The 21526-nt window shown below is 39.1% G+C and overlaps 1 long non-coding RNA gene across 1 annotated transcript in view; it reads left to right on the top strand.

The window, feature by feature from the left end:
- Positions 1-2256: 2256 nt before the first annotated feature.
- The window catches only part of LOC140492169 (uncharacterized), a 38707-nt gene continuing 19437 nt past the window's right edge, over positions 2257-21526 (top strand). Inside the window, exons 1-3 of the long non-coding RNA XR_011963510.1 lie at positions 2257-2306; positions 8390-8545; positions 20211-20310. This is a non-coding gene — a long non-coding RNA (uncharacterized lncRNA). The remainder of the gene's footprint in view (positions 2307-8389; positions 8546-20210; positions 20311-21526) is intronic.

The following is a 21526-nucleotide window of genomic DNA, read 5'->3' as shown; positions in this document are numbered from 1 at the left end:
CCTCCCCAGATTATTCACAATGCAACTTTGTGTTTGAATACTCAACAGTAAATTTCGATGATGGTATTGTGAGGTTGTACTGTAAATGATTTTTAAAACACAATTGGGAAGTTTAGATGCAAGGAAAATATATTGAATAATTCTCAATTGTAGACATTCCAAAATCTAAATCTTATACTTCTGCCCATGAGCTGCTCTCCAAATTAAATAATAAGAACACACTGGGGAATCTCTATTTCATAAACTAACTCTCATCCTGCATTCTGTCACTACCCGGTTTCACATTAAATTAATCCCACACATTTGAACTGACCTTTTGATGTTGATTAACGAATGACTCAGCAGATTCTTTTTGCAAGCAAGAGTACCGTTAGCTATTTATGCCATTTAAAAGTGAATATAATCATAACTAACAATATTAAAAGTTTCATGTGGGTGTATCTGTGGTATTACATTTGCAATTGGTAAGAAAGACATGTAGGTGAAAAAGATAATGTAAGTCACTCTGTTGAAAATCTCAAGGCACACATAGTTTTGCTTTGAACAATGAAGTAATACAATGTTGACAATCTGCTTTGAAAGACTGAAATGAAAGAAACATTTCTGTGTACCATAATGAATGTGCCTGCTGCTGGAAAATGGAAACTAGTCCTACAAATGTAACACATTAATTATTTTTTGAAATAACTAAATAATATCTTGTGGTATTCCTTGTGGGTTGAGCAATGTGTCTTGCATCTGTAAAACTAATCTAAACAGTAAAATATTTCCCTGGACTTAAAACCACATACAACATGGATCGGAAGGTGTGCCAAAAGTAATGATATGATCCTACCTTAGGTTATTACTGAGAAAGTCTGATGCCAGGCAGAAACCTGGCTTGAAAGGTCATATTTTGATTTGTTTTGATGCTAACTTAGGAGTCTCTCACTGAAACATAAGCACACAATACTGAAGATTTTGCTTTAACTATAGAACAGACGTTTATTAACACAAGAAATGAAGACAAAATAGGATCAATCAAATCACAGTCGGTTCTGCTAGAACACATGTTTCTTTAATGCGATTGAAGAATTTAGACTGTTATTTGTAGAGTGCAAATTTTCCTTACCTGTATTGGCTGTAAAGCAATTCTGGTCCCATTATTTTAAATGGCACGGTTATTGCGTGATTTTCTTATAATGCAAAATCTGACGAGAATGGAACTATCACATTATCTCAGAACCGACTGCATCTAATTACGCCAATTTGAAGATATTTTCACTGCTTTTGGGGAATTAGGGTAGGCAAGACAGAAGAACCTCAATTATTCGGCATTCGATTATTCGAATTTCAGATTATCCGAATTTCAGATTATCCGGACAAGATTGCAAGGTCCCGAGGCTAAACTGTGTTATCTGGCATGCAATTATCCAAACATTCGATTATTCAGGCAAAATACTCCCTGCCGAGACATTCAGGTAATTGAGGTTCCTCTTTAAATGTTCACGTAAATGATGCCCACACCCCAAGAATGAAATAAAATTTTACAAACACCCAGTAAAAGAAAAATCTCATTTGTATCATAACACTCCTTTCTAAATTGAAAAGAAATAAAACAAGTTTTGTACGTACCCAAAATATACCCTGTGCGGATTTACACCCAGCTCCTCTTATGCCTGAAACCTCGATTCTCCTGCTCCTCGGATTCTGCCTGATCTGCTGTACTTTTCCAGCACCACACTCTTGACTCCAATGTCTGAGACCATATCTTGTCCGAACACCAAATGGCAACATTCAGGGAGTAGAAATGCCTCAATTTTCCACAAAATGGAAAGCTGATACCTGGATGTGGAAACTGTGACAACACAGCCAGTTAAAACAGTCAAAGGCTGAGGACCCTCATAGACTATGTTTGGCACATACTGACTAATGAATTTCAACATAGACAAGTGTTCATTTTAGCAGGAGCAGGAAGAGGAAGTGAATCACGAAAAAAGATGAAGAGTAGGAGCCCAAGTGTGGGAGCAGGCAGCCCATGGTGGCAACAGTAGCATGAACAGGCTGCAAGGCAGCAAGAGCAGGCAGTCTGGGGTGGCAGCAGGGACGAGGTTGAGCCCAGGATGGGGGAGATCAAGCCCTTATTGCAAGCCTAGCATAGCTAGGCACTTATCGACTGTGGTGTTGAACTGTTAACTGCATTTCTTTGTTCTTCCACCTTTTAGTAAGAAGGACTGTAATTTTCAACTTCATAACTTTGTTTTCCTTATTTTTCAGCTTTGTACGTGAGATTCTGTACCTAAGTACCTTTGTACCGAAATGATATAGTAAGTGACAATTTGTAAACTTTTTACTATACTTATGTGAGTATATGTGACAATAAACCTAATTGAATTCAATTCAAATCAACCAGTGACCCATGGAATTAAAAAAAAACTCAGAAAACAGTTCCTCAAAGATCATATCACCTCAACCTTGCTTCTCATTTCCAACATACTTTTAAAGCAGAATTTTATTCCCTTCTCTGGGGTGGTTTTGGTGGAGGAGAATCATATTGAGGCCCTTATGTCAGCAAATAATGTCCATTTAAGTGCCAATCAAATTGCTGCTGCTAATAGTCACATGGGGGACACAGCATGTGAATAGCCTAAAAAAAATCATGTCAGGTTTAATTGAGGGCTTATGGAGATAAATTGTAGTTTGTTCTTTTTGTCTGTGACTCTTAATTGAGAGACCTGGCATTAGGTAGGCGTGGTCCTGTTGAGGACCAACCCTTCTACCTTGGCTGTTGATCTCCATCCTTCCTACATATCTAGCCCCCACCCCCCCACCTCTCAACTCCACTCTCAACATGTGGCCTATCTCCCTTTGCAATCCTGGGTGTTTAGGGAGTATGTTGCTCGTAGCTGCTATCATCTCCCTGGTGGCAATGCTAAGCAAAGCACAGCTGCCAACCTCTGGCCACAGCTCCAGGAAGCACATGCACTTTTTGGCCCCAGTCCTCTTGATCACTGCCAACTTACACACCTCCTTTGGCAGGCTATCCCAAAGGTAGGTTCTGTTTAATTGATAGGTGATTCCCCCATCACCTCCATTAAATTCCACCTGTTGTGCTCTGTCTCATGGTCAGTAAGAAATAAGTTCACAATATCATGCATATCTCTGAGCATGTAACCTCAGGATACAAACATCTCATTGCTCCATTGACACAATGACTCTCTACTGGAAGCTCAATGTTGCCCTGTTGTAACCTACTAACTTGGTATTAATTCACACACTTAAGTGTCTGAGAAATGTAAATGCTGGTTGTATTAGTTAGTGGTAACAAACATTGGTTGGATTCTTCAGTATCACAATATCCACACTCAGTTTGTCATGTTACAAGAGATAACATTAGAATTGTTGGAAGGCAAACTCACATCACTACCCACATTCTGGCAACACTTATTTCCACCACCCTTATTGCCACCATAAGATTGTCCCTCAGCCAATATTTTGCCCTCAGTTCACCACAAATGGTAATACCAAGATTAAATCCAGAATAAAAACAAATCCAACAATTCAATATTGAACATTTCACAGAAATAAGTAAAAACTCTTAGTGCCTGTCATTTGTAAGTTAACCTGTCCTCCTATGGAATGCCTACAGCTTAGGAGGTTGAAGATTGCTTAACATCTAATGAGAACACTACAGATGGCCATGGTCAATGCCCTGGAGAAGTTTGGAGTCTTGAGAGCTCTCTGTGGATTACTACATCTGAATATGGGTCAGCCAATCTGCTCCAGCTGCTGTATAGCACTAACAAGGGAGTGGTGAAAAGGCCGGCATATGGAGCAAGGATGCTGCCATTCTGAGAGACAATCACAAGTGCCTCGCCCATGCAATCAAAGCCTTTATCCTCAGCAATGTGACAGCTTGGCTTCCCCCGATTGCAAACTCCTGATACAAATAGAATGTCCTTTTCTGCTAGAAACAAAGAAGTGCATTAATAATGGTTTTGTGAGGCCTTTATGAAATATTCCTGTCATGGTTGAATAGTTTGCACAGAGGAGTGAAGGTTGCAGCAGTGGTGAAAGGAGGAAACATGAAGTGAGAGTATGAGGAGAAGGAGTTGGAATAGTGTGGTGTTATGACAGAACTGATGAGTCATGAAGTTGTAGGTGATGCAGATGCCAGTCTGGCGCAGGATTCTGACCTTAACAACTCTGTTGAGACCAATGATTTATTTCTGCACTGTAGCTATGTCCTGACTCATGGCATTGAGCTCCCTATTAAAAGATTTCCACTAGTGATGAAGTGTTGCCTGAAGGGAATCGCTCTCTGTTTCTATCCATCACCAAATACCAGGATCTTCAATACTGTATTCTCAAGCCTAGAGTAGCTCTTGACCTTGTGTAGCCAGTATTTTGTTTGTAATGATTTCCTGCCGTCTGGAGACTGAACATACTTCACCGTTAAGGGTGCTGACTGCCTTTGACTGACAGCAGTGATACTCCATTTCCAACACCAACAAACAAGAATGTGGCCAATGAAAAATGTGAATAGCTACAGATGTAAACGTGAGTCATGATTTTTAGCTGCCAGCACCAAATTCATGCTTTTCCTGCAACCACACAAATAGGTGTTTGCAGCCTTGCCTCCTACACATTCATCCTTGAACATTTCTTTCAGTATTTAATTCCATGACTGAATCACCATTTAATAGTTAAGTTGTGGATAAGGTGTATTTTGGAGGTACAATGGGAGTCATGCAAATGAATTGAGATCAGAGATTTGTAAACATTGATAAGATTTCATTCTTTCATTGTGTCTTGACTGACTATCACATGATTATTGTGTAACATATTCACCAGCGGATTTAGAAGCATACAAGATGATTATTGCACAGTACTACACTGAGATGGAAGCACTCTGCTGTAATCTTTCTGTGTTTAAATCTTGTTTTACTATTGTCAAACAAAGGTAGGTTTTGCTCTGTTCTTTTGGTCTTTTTTTTATTATGACGGTGCCAATTGAGAGAGACATGTAAACGTTCATAATGTGAGACACTGTTTTATTAGCTCCAATTTAGGTCCATCTCAACTTAAAAAGGAAGAGATTGATCAGTTGTTTTGCAATTGATTCTTATGAGTTGAGGCAAACTATATGGTCTGAACAGACAGCAGTAGGTTTCCCCATTCATATTACAGGAGAAGCTCCCAGAAGGTTGGCATTTAGCAGAGTCTGTGGAAATGACAATGTTATCTTATTACTGTGAATTGAAAAGACAAAACATGAAAATAAACTGCTTTTAGAAAGATTTTAAATTGTGCAAAACTCATATACATTCTTCCATTTGCAATCATGAGATGAGTATTTTTCTCACAGATGAGACATAACTCCACTTGTCTTTCTCTCCAGCACATTAATTGTTTAGGCTAAAACTGGACAAAGATTTAAATTGGAGATGTCATCTCTGACTATCTCTTGAATAGAGGTATTTTTAATAAAGCATGTGTGGACTGGTTGGGCCAAAGGGCCTGTTTCCAAACTGTAGCGAATCTAATCTTAACATTCACTTGCCTGAGTGTAGAGCTCATCTTACTAACGGTGGGAGTAGACCCACAGAGCTAGAGGCATGTGATAGGAGGCACTTAAGTGAAGTCCAGTGATAGAACAGTGCTACAGGTGAGTGACAAGGCCAATCCAGCAAACCAACCACAGAACAAGGGGGAAACATCTGAAGAGTGACCCAGTGGCAATTTAGTGCTGTGGATCAAAGAATTCAAAGCCCAACTAGGTATCAAACCAAATAAAACATTGGTTAAACTGTAGCTACAGTATTGTGCAGTTCAAGAATCTACATGTAGGAAAGATATGATTGAATTGGAAAGGTTGCAGAGGAGATTCACCACAATGTTTCCTGGGTTGGAGGGTTTTAATTAAGAGCAGAGTTTGGATAGACAGGAATTGCTTTCATAGAATTATCGGATAATAGAATTATACAGTACAGAAAAGGCCCTTCGGCACATTGAGCTTACACTGACAAACTACTCTAAATTTACACTAGTCTCTAATTACCATTTTCTTTGAACCGAGGGGACTGAGGGAGGATATGATTGAGATATGCGAAATTATGAGGAGCATAGATAAAATAGACAGGAAGGAACACTTCTCCTTGCTGGAGGAATGAATGACCATTGATTTAAGATAAGGATTTCAGCAATTAATAAATCAAGGAAAGAATAGAGACGAGCAATGCTACAGAGTTGGAAGTGATGATGTGGCAGATCTGGAATTGGTGGCTTAACCCAGGGTTGAATAACTTGCCAAAACTGTGAATAGAATGGCTTAGTTTCAGACAGTGGTGAGGCAGTGATCAGGGAACAGAGTTTGTGGAAAAGAAGTGACAATCAATTTCACTGAACTGAAAACTAATAAAGTAGAAGAGGATGTAGAAAGAACTATGATGAAGATCAAGAAAGACGAGAGAAGGGGAAACAAAATAAGTCCCATTGGGCAAAAACCAGCTGAAAGATTGTGTCCACGAGGGCAGTTGTGTTATGGATCTTGGGAAAGAGGTAGAATTGGATTGAGCAGGACTGGGGAACAGCTGCTGTTTATAACTACTTCTGCCAGGAAATCTGCTTTCATGGCAAATGACCTTTGTTTGCCCAGTGACATTCCCACACATCCATGGCAGCTCATTTGGGCATGATATGGCGAAGCTATTCAGAGGAGATGAGGTCCGTCTGGGGAATGGAGCCTCAAACTGTTATGGTGGCAGTCAATGTCTGAGGGGGGAAACAGGAGGAGATACTGAAGAGTTGGCATTCAGCCTCTGCAAAATTGAGGCCTGTTCATCAAATAACAATGATATAATTGTTGGCAGGTGTCCAAAATGGTTTATAACATTGTCACAGGCGGTTTCAATATTGTGGCTGGGATGAAAACTTCTTTGGATTAGTGGTGCTGGAAGAGCACTGCAGTTCAGGCAGCATCCGAGGATCCATAAAATCGACGTTTCGGGCAAAAGCCCTTCATCAACTCCCAGCTCTCTACAAGAATCTCAGAGAGTCCTTCTCCCACTGCAACTCCCAGGTCATTTCCTCTGCCCTGAAGCTCTTCCAAACTTCCAGCTCAGCACTGTCCCCATGACTTGTCCTACCTGCCTATCTTCTTTTCCACCTATCCACTCCACCCTCCTCCCTGATCTATCACCTTCATCCTCTCCCCCACTCACCTATTGTACTCAATGCTACTTTCTCCCCACCCCCACCCTCCTCTAGCTTATCTCTCCACCTTTCAGGCTTTCTGCCTTTAGTCCTGATGAAGGGCTTTTGCCCGAAACGTCAAGTTTACTGTTCCTCGGATGCTGCCTGAACTGCTGTGCTCTTCCAGCACCACTAATCCAGAATCTGGTTTCCAGCATCTGCAGTCATTGTTTTTACCTTGAAAATTTCTTTGCACAGGTTCAAACATGAGCATTGTTCACATGACAAACAAAAGCTATTTGTAACAATTCTTTAAATTATTGGCCAACAATAAATATACCTCTTTACACAGAGGTGGTAGTTCAGCAGTCAAAGGAGAGTTATTGCAACTTTTTCTTTCATTGTTTCAGCATAGTGCAAATGTTATAACTATTGCTCTTGTACACCTACATTTATTAACAATGGTGGCTACACAGAGCACAGAATAGAACAGTAATATTCATACCTCCCACAAATGATTACAAATGTACAGCAGAAATGTACAGCACCTGTACAGCAGAAAAAGGAAATAGGGGCTTCTTGTATGATTAATTCTGGCTTTTAACAATACTCTGCTTACATCTTTCACCAGAAAACAACTTGTTATTTTCAGGGGACTAAAAAGATAATGGGCATCCCATAAACTAGGGCATTTAATCAAAATCAGCAGAATAAAGTATGGAATGTCATACAATTCCACTGGCGGTGATGAGGCCTAGTTCATGCTCATCAATCAAAACACATATTTGATGTCAGGGAGATTAGAACTCACTCAGAGATGCTACCTACTCTAACACCTGAAACTGTGATTAATCAGCTGCAAACTTGATGTGGATCAGTTGTTGGACTTACTGGCTCACAATTGTTTTGAAATACTTTTGTAGATCCAGGAGACATTTACAATATGATCCAGTGTATGTCTCTTGCAAATTGGAAACCACAGAATATACTTAGTCTTACTGCATTTCTGCATGGCTTGGAAATGAATGCATTACTGCTACCGAATATCTTGCAATACTAGTGTGAGGCTAACCTGGCCATATAATGCTGATACTGGAAGCGTGGTGTGATTCTCTAGTGTGATATTTCACAGTAAGTACTGTGTGAAACCAATTATAATTTGTCGTTAGTTTTATTTTTCCTCCACCTTGTGTCTCCTTTTCTTTGCCGTCTTTAGGTTTGCATTTTCTCTATAAAACGCACTGCTCCCTGCAAGATAGTGTTTAGACAACCTGCTCTCAAGAATCTGTCATAGCTTCTTGCAAACAAGATACAAAAAGTGGGCAAGATTTTGGTTCAACAGGACAATTTATCTTTACATGGAAAAGGAAAGGTATGTACAGCAAGATCTGACATTGTGTGGGAAGGCTTGGGTATGGACTTTTTATTTTGACATTCAATGATTTACAATTATGCAGACAGGTAATATATTAAAATCACCACAATGTTTTTAATCTCTTCCTTTTGTTTTAATCAAGATATTTTCAAACGCAGCTGGTTTAAAAAAAAACACATTTCCAATTATAAGGCATTTTTAATGAACTATGAAGCACATGTCACTTAAAGTTTTGTTTGAGTGCAGTTAGTTCCAAATCATCTTTTTAATGCCTCTGAACACACAAGCAATCTGAATCAGAGCTCTGAGTGACAGAATGGGGATTTGTTAAACAGAAGGGAGGACAGATGTTGTGCCAATAGATGCCCACAAGCTAAGCATGGAGCAGCTAAGCTGCATGCACACACACTCTCCCATCAGGACCATTATATCTTTCTCAGGATGGGTCTGGGAATTGCCTCATGTGGTCATGAAATCTGTCAAAAATACACAACTGCAGCGAATAGAATATGCCAATTTTCCTATTTAAACTAAAGCAAAATAGAATCAATTAAACAAGTTTGGAATCAAGATTTTATTTTACTTTGAGGGTAAATTTCTAAAAAAAAACACTTTCCATGCTATCTTTCTGAAATCATAATTAAAATTGCCTACAAAAAAGATGAAATCTCAATCCCTTTTTAAAAGTCCCATGTGTTCTTTCATAATTGGGTTTTAATAATATCCAATGTTCTTCTTCAGAGAAGCATTTTATTTCAAATGCCTTGACACAAATCTCCAGGTTAAAACTAGCACAGGAAAATATTAGTGTGGCTCATTTTAAAAGTTTTTTTAAAAATGAAGCTGATTGAGTCAATAAAAGCAATATTTAACAATATTTAACAAATCTGTACCTATATTTCATGTTAAATTCTTTCCTTTTGTCAAGTAGTCTGTTCAGTGATTTCTGCTGAGAAACTGGTAAATGCATTTTATGAGATCTACACAAAGGCATTAAGCATGCTTGAGAAGCTTTGCTTAACAAAAGGAAATTTATTCCAGTATAACTGGCTTCCATGTATTGATTATATACTTTAGTTTGGAATCATGGGACTGTTGCATTGTTTGATGTATGCATTTTATTTTATTGAAAAGATGAAACCATTTCTGATAAAAAGATATAAATTGTTCTCTTGCAATATTGATCCTTTGATTTGAAGGCACAGATTGATAGAAATTTGAATATTTTCACTTTTGATTCAGGTAAGTAAATTGTTCATAGCTTTCACAAGACAGCCTAAATATTTCCCATTGTATTCATAGAATTAATTCAATTGTTGATTGATTAGATGTTTGAAATATTGTTGATTTCCTTCTGGTCCATCTACCTAAAATAATTGTCAAATATATTGCCTTTGACATCCAAGAATTTAGAAGTAAGGGACTGGAAATATATGATTCCTTCTGAAATTGGTTGCATGAACCAAATAAGATGGAGTAAAGGGTAGTTTGAAAGTTAAGGGACTCAAGAAGCTGAGAACATCCTTCATGCCAAATGAAAAATATTAATAACAGTCAAAAGCCAGATCAACAGAAGGAAATTGAACCCATACAAATTTTCTCATTGTACGTTTGTGTATTTTGTACTCCTTGTAATTATTGATTGTTATGCTTCATATTTGCTATTTTTGTCAGTACAGTTAATAACCGTGCACATTGATCAATAGTGAGACGTAAAGCAGCTTGTTACATAACTTCTGAATCAAACAAAGAGTACATCAGGGATGTCTAACATCTCCAAAACTATTCAACCACTACACCAAAGCTACCTTCTAAGATATATGATTGACCAGATTGCCACACTATAGGAGTTGAACATCAACATCTTCAGATACACAATCGTCACACTGATTTCCAAATCAGGTGGAATACTATTAAAAATAGTAAATAAAATGTGAGCAAGGAGTATGGCGAGATTGGAGAGATTATCATTGGCGATGTGAGATCTTCAGCTGAATTGACATAGCTAAGACCAGCTTTGTCAAAATAAATGTCATATTGGCATCAAACAGAACAAATCTGAAACTTAAGAAAAGAATTCTGAGGTGCTGCGGTTTTTCATAGTTAACAAAATGAAGCTGAATATATTCATGATGCACACATATAGGAAGATGTTTAACATATATACCCTATACAGACAGAAAGACTAATATCAGGAAGTGCTAAAAATTACTGGACAAAGGAGAAAAATCTTGCATAGCATGAAAGAGCAAATGAGACTTTGGTCACATCATTAGATCTCACAGGGGATAATCATCAGGGGCATGAATAGGGTGAATAGCCAAGGTCTTTTCCCTGGGACGGGGGAGTCCGAAACTAGAGGGCATAAGTTTAAAGTGAGAGGGGAAAGCTTTATAAAGGACATACAGGGCAACTGCAGAGAGTGGTGCTGCCAGAGGAAGTGGTGGAGGCTGGTACAGTTATGACATTTCAAAAGGCGTCTGAGTAGGAAAGGTTTAGCGGGATATGGGCCAAATGCTGGCAAATGGAACCAGGTTAATTTAGAATATCTGTTCGGCATGGGCGAGTTGGACCGAAGGGTCTGTTTCTGTGCTAAACAGCCCTATGACTCAATGACTCTAGCTGAAGCAGTTATTGAGGGTGAAGATTGACAGAAAACCTGGAGAAAGAAGCAGAGGAGGAAATAGATGATAGCCATAATAGACTGGATGCAGTTGATCAAGTTGGAAAATATAAAGGCAGCACGGAACACGCAAAGATGGAGGTGCATGTCAAATGTCTGGGGAGAAGATGACACTGACAAATGGACAAAAATAATTCTGTCCTTATTCAACTCATAACTACATAAACAGCTTCCTTCAGCTCTTTGTTTTTACACATATCTCCATACTCTTCTGAATCTGGTTCCTTTTGCACATGTGGTGCTTGTGGTCTCACAGTGGTCTCTATGAGTTCTTCCAAATTTCTATCCTTTTTCCTCCAAAAACCTTCAATCTTATTGATGATGCCATTAGTCATTCCCCATAGTTCCTCTAAAGTCTGCTCTAGTATCTAGTTACTTTTGCCTCTGTACAGACCATGGGATGTTTTACAATTAAAGGAGTAATGCGAGAACATTGCAAGAACATACAGTACCTCTCGTTTGGGCTTTATAGATTAATATCCAGGCTGTGTGGCATTTTGAATGAGTAACCAAGTGTAAACACATGTTGAATTCAATACATAAATGACAGCAAGTTAGGTATTGCTAGTTTCTTTAAGATATGTGCTTCAATAAGCAGGTTGATAAGGAAATGTGCAGCTTCCAAAGCAAAAGAGACACCATCCATTTTAAGACACTGGCATTCAGACCTTCGAAGGAAAAAGTAATCTACAAAATGAGGTGTGGCAAAAATAGTACCCAGTCCTTGGTTATTGCATTAGATAATTCTGTAAGTCTGCATTAATCTCATTCTACCTGTGCCTGATCCATTTTGCATGGCTTTAATAAGTCCATATGACCAGAAGAACAAAACAAAAGGTTGAACAACACTGCTGACATTCAGATCTAACAAATGCTTCTTATTCATTATAAAGCCACAATGTATTCATGGATGCTAATCTTTTTTTAAAATGTTGTAAATTTGCAATCTTGCTGTGTTTCTATTTTGGCAAGAAATTGCCAGGGAGACATTGGTAAATCAGATTTGTGGAAAGGTTAAACTGCTCTCGGCACCTTATGTATGACATATTATGGTAGTTCAAATTTATGGTACAGATGCCTGTGCAGTATCTGATGAAACTGGGATGATGGCCTGAATAAGGTGGGAGTGGGATGGGAGTGGACAATGGGAAAACATGGAGAGAGATAAAGCAAATAGACATATTATCCATTTATCCTTAAAGCGGAGTCGCAGGTAGATAGGATAGTGAAGAAGGCATTTGGTATGCTTTCCTTTATTGGTCAGAGTATTGCGTACAGGAGTCGGGAGGTCATGTTGCGGCTGTACAGGACATTGGTTAGGCCACTGTTGGAATATTGCATGCAATTCTGGTCTCCTTCCTATCAGAAAGATGTTGTGAAATTTGAAAGGGTTCAGAAAAGATTTACAAGGATGTTGCCAGGGTTGGAGGATTTGAGCTATAGGGAGAGGCTGATCAGGCTGGGGCTGTTTCCTCTGGAGCATCGGAGGCTGAGGGGTGACCTTATAGAGGTTTACAAAATTAGGAGGGGCATGGATAGAGTAAATAGGCAAAATCTTTTCCTTGGGGCTGGGAGTCCAGAACTAGAGGGCATAGGTTTAGGGTGAGAGTGCAAAGATATAAAAGAGACCTAAGGGGCAACATTTTCATGCAGAGGGCGGTACGTGTATGGAATGAGCTGCCACAGGAAGTGGTGGAGGCTGGTACAATTGCAACATTTAAGAGTCATTTGGATGGGTATCTGAATAGGAAGGGTTTGGAGGAATATGGGCCGGGTGCTGGCAGGTGGGACTAGATTGGGTTGGGATATCTGGTCAGCATGGATGGGTTGGACCATGCTGTACATCTCTATGACTCTATGACTCTGAGTTCTGTGATTTCTGATGAGACCAAAAACATTAGCTCCGTGATAGATTACAGCCAGTCCAAAATTCTGTCCCTGATAAGTCAATATACCTGATGCCAAGATATTTAGGTTTCTTTTATTTAATAGCCTGTTCTTGGTGACATATTGTACATTCAAACCTCAAATTGAATGGCATTTCCCACTCAGGGCACAGAAGTCACTCCCTCAAACTTGCCATTCATGAAAATGTTTATAATGTATAATTTACTCAGTAGACTGACAATAATCAGTGGTTTTCAGTATTAATTCATCAGATTTACTGGAGGAGTTAGATTTCTTGGAATACAGAGAGATCTAGCCATTTAGATAAAGAACTGGCTCAAAGGACGGAGGGTGGTGGTGGAGGGTTGTTTTTCAGACTGAAGGCCTGTGACCAATGGAGTGCCACAAGAATCGGTGCTGGGTCCACTACTTTTCATCATTTATTTAAATGACTTGGATGTGAACATAGGAGATACAGTTAGTAAGTTTGCAGATGACTCCAAAATTGGAGGTGTAGTGGACAGAGAAGAAGGTTACCTCAGATTACAACAGGATCTTAATCAGATGGGCCAATGGGCTGAGAAGTGGCCGATGGAGTGTAATTCAGATAAATGCGAGGTGCTGCATTTTGGAAAAGCAAATCAGAGCAGGACTTATACACTTAATGCTAAGTTCCTGGGGAGTGTTGCTGAGCAAAGATACCTTGGAGTGCAGGATAATAGCTCCTTGAAGGTACAGTTGCAGATAGATAGGATAGTGAAGAAGGTGTTTGATATGCTTTCCTTTATTGGTCAGAGTATTGAGTACAGGAGTTGGGAGGTCATATTGTGGCTGCACAGGACATTGGTTAGGCCACTTTTGGAATATTGCGTGCAATTCCGTTTTCTTTCCTATCGGAAAGATGTTGTGAAACTTGAAAGGGTTCAGAAAAGATTTACAAGGATGTTGCCACGGTGGGAGGATTTGAGCTATAGGGAGAGGCTGAATAGTCTGAGGTTTTTTTCCCTTGGAGGCTGAGTGGTGACCTTACAGAGGGTTATAAAATCATGAGAGTCATTGATAGGATAAGTAGTAAAGGCCTTTTCACTGGGGTGAGGGAGTCCAGAACTAGAGGGCATAGGTTTAGGGTGAGAGGGGAAAGATATAAAAGGGACCTAAGTGCAGCTTTTTCATACAGAGGCTGGTGCTTGTTTGGAACGAGCTGCCAGAGGAAGTGGTGGAGGGTTGTACAATTAAGCATTAAAAGGCAGCTGGACACGTACAAGAATAGGAAGGGGTTAGAGGGATATGGGCCAAGTGCTGGCAAATGCTGGCAGATTAGTTTAGGATATCTGATCAGTATGAGTGAGTTGGACAGAAGTGTCTCTTTCTGTGTTGTACATCCCCATGACTCCGTGACTCTGTGAGAATTTCCACGCTTAACTGCCTTAGTGTTTTCAGAACTTCAAAAAAATTAGCAAGATTTTCTTTTTACATCAGACTATTAAACATATTCCCATTAATTTTGCTTCAAGATGGCAGTCAACCCAACACTGTTAATATATTATATTGGTGTTGTGATGTAGCATTCGGTGATTATCATGTTAACTTTTCTTCAGACGTTGACAGGCTTATCACATTAATTCCACATTTCATGTTTTCTTTTCATTTCAAATATATGACTAGTTTAATATGACATGTCACACTGTTACTCACGCTGCTCATTATTGCCACAGTTCTTCTCCATCCTGCTCAACTGTTCACTTAAGTCCACCTACTCATTGTGCTGATATGTATTATTCCCATGTGCCATCCTCTGGTTAAAGGGTTTCACCCTGGGCTTTCCCAAGAACAGACGAATCTTTCAGATAACAGACACTGACAGCTGACAGCACCTTACATTACATTATTCAGGTTATTTATCTTTGCCTCTAGCTACGCTTGTACAAAGAAAACAAAACACATGCATTTGTAAAATTAAAATGGGGAAAGAGTAGCTAGATTGCACGGGAACATTACTACTTTATGGTCGAGTGTTTAATGCTTAGAAATGTTGTCTTGCCACTATTCTGCATGTTCAGGGTTGGGGATGCAGAATGGTCACAAGGAACAATCTGTGTGCTTGAATGGTGAAGTTTTTGGTGACACAAATAATGTTGGGCCTCAGGTCTCATTTCCATTTGGTTGACAACAGCAACAGGATGTTCATGGCAAAGTACAATAGAAGATCAGGACATAGCTGACTTTGTTCAGTTAGAAAGGAGGATGACCAGGAAGCTTGGGAGTGGGTTAGGAGGCATTCAATTTGGGGTAGAGATCAGTAAAGTAAAAGACAAAAAGGAGAAAGAGTGGGCGAGATGGGGGAACTCACAAATCTAAACCAGATCTTGTTGTGTCCCATTTTCCAACAAACTGTTGGATAGATCTAAAATCTCTGCTGGAACAATGTTACCACTCTTCTCTGGCCCAGATACTCTGAAGCCAATTACAGTGCAACCTAGTTGAGATTTTCTGACTATGAAAGAAAGGGAATTCTTCCTGGTTGAAGAGCAGTACACCTCACCAAGATTTACTGCGCACAAAGCAATAAATATAACAATAAAATATTTTTTATGGAAAGTAAGCTGAGCCAGCATTTACAGCCTATCTTATTTGCCCTTGAGAAGGTGGTGATAAGTGGCATTATTAAACCACTGAAGTTCATCTAGTTTAGGTTCACCCAAGGTGAAAGATCCAGGAATTTTTTTCAGAGACAGTGAAGAAATGGCTATATAGATCCATTATTTCCAATTCATTACATTGTCCTTTGGGCCTTATGTTACGTCCATTATAGTTTTGCTGCAAAGCATCAGATACATGGCCTGAAGCTGAGGAGCGATATTCTGATCACAACCATTGTATGCTTGGAATTTCAAAAGAACAGCTGATCAAGTAAAGAAAAACAAACTCCAAATAGAAACTGTGAAATTATAGCCCAGGTATGAAATATAATTTTCATAATTTTAATTACTAATTATATTTTCAGATTTGATTGAATCTAATCCGAAACACATCCCACTGCCTCGGTACATTCTCCAGCATTGTTCAAGCCTTGATACTGAGAATCATGCAGAACTAAAGTTATGAAAGATAAGGAGAGCTGAACTAGCCAAAAGAAGGAAAATAGAAAGTGAGCATCGTTATCACTAATGGATGATCAAGTATGTTCCGATAATGTCCAAGTGAGTTTGCCAATTGTAGTTTGACATGCTCCTGGAAGTTTAATACCAGAGTCTCCCTTCACCAAGTGCCCCACTCTCACTATACCCAGATGCAGTCACCGTCATGAGACAGTGCGTTCATTTGAGTGTCACGGTGGCTCAGTGGTTAGCACTGCTGCCTCACAGCACCAGGGATTCAAGTTCAATTCCACTCTCGGGTGACTGTGGAATTTATTTCTGCATAGGTTTCCTCCGGGTGCTCTGATTTCTTCCCACAATCCAAAGATGGGCAGATTAGGTAGATTGGTCATGCTAAATTGCCCATAGTCCAGGGATATGTAGGCCAAATGGATTAGACATGGGAAAATGCAGGGTTACATGGAAAAAGTAGGGGGTTGGGTCTGGCTGGGATGCTCTTCAGAGGATTGGTATGAACTCAATGAGCCAAACAGCCTGCTTCAGCACTGTAGGGTTTCTGTGAAAGCCATTTTGAGAGCAAACAGATTCTGCACTAACAGATCGGACAAGTCTTGATTATCAGTTAAATTGTATTTGATTCCATCTGTTTACTTGCTATAAATAGTAAAAATGGGAATAAACACTTGTTTACTACCCTTCATCCCCCTCTGAGGGGTTCGGTTGCTTGGCAGCTGGTTTGTGATACACTGTAATGTGAACAGTGTAAGCTCAGTTCTGAGGCTGAGGTAATAATGAAGGACTCTCCCTCTCAACCTTGCCCTGTACCTGAAGCATAGTGACCCTCGGGTTAAATTCATAAGTCAACTCTTGAATGAGAGAGCAACTTGGTAAGATAATGGCAACTTTACATTATCCCATGAGGTTCTCCAATTTCTTACATTTCAAGAAGGGATACCCGAAATTATTAAGCTCCTGACTGAGGAGAGATGAACTCTCTTCCCTTGTTTATTTGCATTCCCCTTTCATTAATCACTGAATTTACATCCATAGAGCTTTTTTTTCAGGAGCAGCCTTCTGTAAAAAATGCACATTTTCGAATTTCAGGATGTCAATGAATACTTTACATACTAAGGGATATGGACCAAATGCTAGTGAAAGGGACTAGGTCAGATTGGAATGGCTGGTTGGTGTGGATGAGTTGGACCAAAACGTCTGTTTCAGTTCTGTATGAGTGAATGATTCTACAACTTGATGACTCTATCTATGGTTGAAAGACACACCTCACCAAAGGATCAATAGGATCAATATTCCTGATGTTATACTGTATTTCTGGGGAAAGAAACATCCAAGATTTTGTCAATCTGGGTAATTTGTTTAACATGGTATAACATGTCATGCTGTTTCTTTAAATATGCAAATTAGTTCAGATGACTAAATCAGAACGCAACAGCTCACTTTTGGCTTGAGTAGAAAGATGACCATTCCTTTCCCACCTGGTTTTTCTAGTGACTAGAGGAATGCGGAATGGAGGCATCTCAAAGGATTGAGTCCATTAACATTTTACAAAATGACACTGTGGGTCCAGGAGGAGCAGGTAAATCCAGGTCACTCTTGTCCCTGGTTACTCAACCTCGAATATGATATCCTGCAGAAATCCATTATGTACCCGATCGCAGGGAATAGTTTGTTTGAGGCTTTGCTGCCAGTCAATCGTACCTTCCTAAGGTTTTGGGTGAGAAAAGGTCAGAGGGCGTACATATGACACCTCGGAATCCTCAGGTATCTTGCTCCCAAAGGTCAGGATGCTTGACTGTTTTGTCTGGACCTCCTTTCACCTTTCCAATTCCTGCTGTGGGTTAAAGTCAGGGCCACAAGTACTGTTTTATGAGGTCTGAAAATGTGTTGCTGGAAAAGCGCAGCAGGTCAGGCAGCATCCAAGGAACAGGAGAATCGACGTTTCGGGTATCAGCCCTTCTTCAGGGCTGCGCTTTTCCAGCAACACATTTTCAGCTCTGATCTCCAGCATCTGCAGTCCTCACTTTATCCTGTTTTATGAGGGACATGTATTTAAAGTGACTATGGAGAAAAGTATGTATTTTTAAAAGTAAATCTTAAAAGCCTTTGAAGGATTTTGGCCAATAAAAATAGTAATTCACACAATGTATTTCCTGTTTTAATAGTCTTAATCCATAAGAAGTTGATTTGGAGAGAGCATCAGATGTATTGGATTGCAGGCATACTAATGCCTGGAGAGGCTGTAACTGAATCAGCATAAATTTGCAAAATCGATGAGCAGATGTGACTGAAGCATCAACAGCTGAATATGAATAATCTTGTCCCTGGCATTATTTGCATAATTGGTGTCTGTTGGGCATTGAAGCCAGTTCTCGGCTGCCTGGCAACACGGCAATTGTGATTATGAACAGAAGTAACAGATGCAAGGTGATATCTTGAATGTCAATTACTGGCAGAAAGAATTACTTTATTCTCTGAGTTTTTGTTGCAATGCTGGAATTTCACAGATTCAGTTAAAAATCAATAGATCATATTCCATGATGTAGCTAGACTACCTCCATTATAGAACTTCAGAACTCACTATCACTTTTAGAATGGGCTGATCATGTCAGTTTCAATTGAGTTAAGCACAGAAATTAAGGTGACACAAACCATCACAGAAAGGATGACTCAAGAGTCTATTATTTACAATTGATTTCACCAAAGATTGGTCTTAGTCTTTAAATTAGCTAATTCAAATTTCTAATGTTCGGGTTACATTTTACATACAACTACAGCCACTATCAGCAGAGGTAAACTTTGCAAGGTCCAGAAGGTCATGGCTGCCTCTTTCTTAAATAAAATTCAGTCTAACATGTTTGATAGGTTTGAAGATGTACACACCCATCAAACATTGAGGAGAGCCTAAGATCATGACTTTAGAATAAAATTTAAAAAGAAAAAATATTGATCAGTATCTCTACTGAAACAATGTCATTCTGTTTGAATATTATCTGGTAGATTTGCTGAATCATTTGTCCAGAATGTTCTGTATCATGAAAGTTGCATTGTTTATTGACTTGCATTGCTATATCAATGAGCTTCGAAACCTGTAGATATTACAGGATTATAATTGTGCCTTTTTTTTGGAAAATCCCTGGTGGAGGTTAAATTTACCAGAGTGTCACTACTTGGTAAACAGGCAACCTGCATTCTCATTCTGTGGCATCACACTGCACAGCACACTGCTATTACAATATTCACCTTCTTGACATGAAGTAAGTTGGCATGATTTCTAGCTGGAGAACATGGCTGAGATGGGCACTATGCACAGAACACTGTTGCAGTCACCCCTCTGTGGAGAGCACAGCAATGCTGTGCCACTAACCTATATAGTGATCACTGCAGGGTGCAAAGAATGAAATTTGTAATCCATCTATGTAGTGCTGAACATCACAAGTTAAATTTGTTTCTTTTGCCTACATCTTCTAGTGAAGACATGTGGATGTATATCCGCTGAACACTTTATTTAGAGTAGAAATTACTTTTGCGTCATTAATTATTCAAAATCATTAATGACAAACACATCGTTGCTGATATCTAACAGAGCAATCTTTGTAATGTATTAAAGTGCTGACCACAGATCAACTAATAAACCAGCAAACCAGAACTAAAATGCCTTAATGATCTACCAGCTATTTCTGTTTAAATTTATTGCAAATCAATGGGTGCCTAAGAAAATGTTCTCCTCTATGGAGATGTGCCGTCATTAACCATCCTGCTAGATTGATGTTAATTGTTGATTCAGTTAACCAATAATATCTATGTGTATATAGTGCCAGGAAATCGAGCTCAGACCAGACAATTATTGACCATCGTACCCTTGGAGGAACAATTTAAAATGATTGGAATTGAAGTACATTAGACTTGACAAGTGTGAAAATAAGTTGATAAATAATTGTTAAAAGATGCAATTCATAACAACACTTTCACTCTACAGGCTTCCAGAAAGAAAAAGCAAAATTCACCAAATGGTTGCTACAGAAACTATTTTCTCTCAGTGTCATCCATACTGGAAAGATGCAAGATTCAAAATTTAGGTAAGTATGATGGAAATAAAAACAAAAAGGGTATATGGTTGCAAGTACCTTTCAATATTGCTGGCAACATGTATGTCAAGTTTATTGCATGGCAATACACATTTGAACATATTGAAAATAAGCAAATAACCGTGTTGGGAAAATCTCTCATGCAATACGTTGCAGTATTTTAGCACTGTTGTTGAACTTCCATAAGGAGAAGTAATATAATTAATATAATAATATATTAAAGTAAATAAAAAACCTTAAATTGTGCATTTTCTGATTTCTAAATTGTTTCATGAGTTGCAAAGATCTCCTTTTGAAGGATTGTACATAGATCAGCTCTGAGCTTTTCCTGACTAAAAATAACAGCTATTTTGCACTCCATGGAGGAAATGCCTAGCAACAAGGACAAAAGCATACCAAGTAAAGAGAGCTCATTCTGGCAAAGGATAGACCAAAAAAGGAAATGTGTGGTCAGTTATATAAGGTTGGACACTTAGGACCTTGTCTCATTACCATTATAGGTCACCTATGTTCCAAATTTTCTTGTGTGCACTGTGATGTTGGGTGTATGCAAATAGCATTTTCATGTTTCTGAAGGTTTTGAGGAAAAGGATGAAAATATGTTCTAAGGGGGGACTTCTGCTAATAAGCCACACCTTTTTAATAATTCTAGCTTATGCCCACAAATATCCGACTAATTGATGATCATTGTAACTTAAAGGTATCTGGAGGAGGTACCTTATGCAATATATGGCACAGTTTTCTGGTAGTAATTCAATGCAGCCTTCATTCATACATTTTCACCGAAGGTGCAGAGTGCACTGGTCAATACTAAATGGAATATTTTGGATTTCCAAAATGCTGAAAGAGTGGAGTTGGTTGGATGTCATATAGTCAAAGAAGTATAGAGCACAGAAAAAAGCCCTTTCAAAACAACCACTTATTCTAATCCCATTTTGTAAAACATGATTCCACATTCCTGATAAAGGGCTTATGTCAAAACATCAATGCTCCTGCTCTTCGGATGCTGCCTGACCTGCTGTGCTTTTCCAGTGCCATTCTGATTTTCCAACATCTGCAGTCCTCACTTTCTCCATATATGCCTTGACATTGCAACTGTACAGCTAAATACATCTTAAGTGTTATAAAGGTTTCTGCCTCCATCACTCTGACAGTTGGTGAGTTCCAGATTCCCAGTTAGTGACCTTTTTTTTCCTCACATCCCCTC

The sequence above is a fragment of the Chiloscyllium punctatum genome, chromosome 20, assembly GCF_047496795.1.
Source record: "Chiloscyllium punctatum isolate Juve2018m chromosome 20, sChiPun1.3, whole genome shotgun sequence".
Lineage (NCBI taxonomy): Eukaryota > Metazoa > Chordata > Chondrichthyes > Orectolobiformes > Hemiscylliidae > Chiloscyllium > Chiloscyllium punctatum.
The sequence above is the reverse complement of the archived record's forward strand: the minus strand, read 5'-3'. Positions and strand labels throughout refer to the sequence as shown.